We start from the raw sequence: 630 nt of genomic DNA on the forward strand, positions 1-630 counted from the left end.
TATCATAAGTCTTGTTATATATATGATACACATAGAAATTAGCATATTTGAGCAAGGAATCCCTGGTTGATTTTGCTATCAATATCATTGCTCATACTCAAAATTACAAAGTCATCTTTTTGAAGATCGAAGAAATTCCCCGGCTTTGATAAAAAAATTTACTTTTGGCCTTTTAGTTGACATAGACCCCAGTTCTCTAATAAAATGAGGATAATACATTATGAATAGCTGGGATAGCTCAGTTGGTAGAGCGGAGGATTGAAAATCCTCGTATCACCAGTTCAATTCTTGTTCCTGGCACATGATTAATTTGCATGGGTCTCTCTTCCCTCGAATTAATTTCTAATTAATTGGTATGAATCAACATTCATATCCTTTTAAAGTCTAGGTTAGAATAATAGCTTTATCTAGTTTGGCGAGATATACCCCATCTATATTCTATCTCCACTCATTTTTTTCTCCCACTCTTTCAAATAAATTTGAATACGTAATACATATACGAAAGGTTAAATATGTGAATTGTTGAATGACTCAAAAGTCGAATTCGAATCTTGGGGGATTGAAATAGACAAGATTCATGTAACGACCCGACCGATTGTTTTACTTTCTACATCTTTGTTCCTCAAAATA

The 630-nt window shown here is 33.2% G+C and overlaps 1 non-coding gene across 1 annotated transcript; it reads left to right on the forward strand.

Annotated features, from left to right (window-relative positions):
• The first annotated feature begins 227 nt into the window (after nt 1-227).
• Nucleotides 228-300, forward strand: TRNAF-GAA (transfer RNA phenylalanine (anticodon GAA)). Its single transcript has one exon. It is a non-coding gene; the product is annotated as a tRNA-Phe (tRNA).
• The last annotated feature ends 330 nt before the right edge of the window (nt 301-630 follow it).

This window comes from Nicotiana tabacum, chromosome 18 (genome assembly GCF_000715075.1).
Source record: "Nicotiana tabacum cultivar K326 chromosome 18, ASM71507v2, whole genome shotgun sequence".
NCBI lineage: Eukaryota > Viridiplantae > Streptophyta > Magnoliopsida > Solanales > Solanaceae > Nicotiana > Nicotiana tabacum.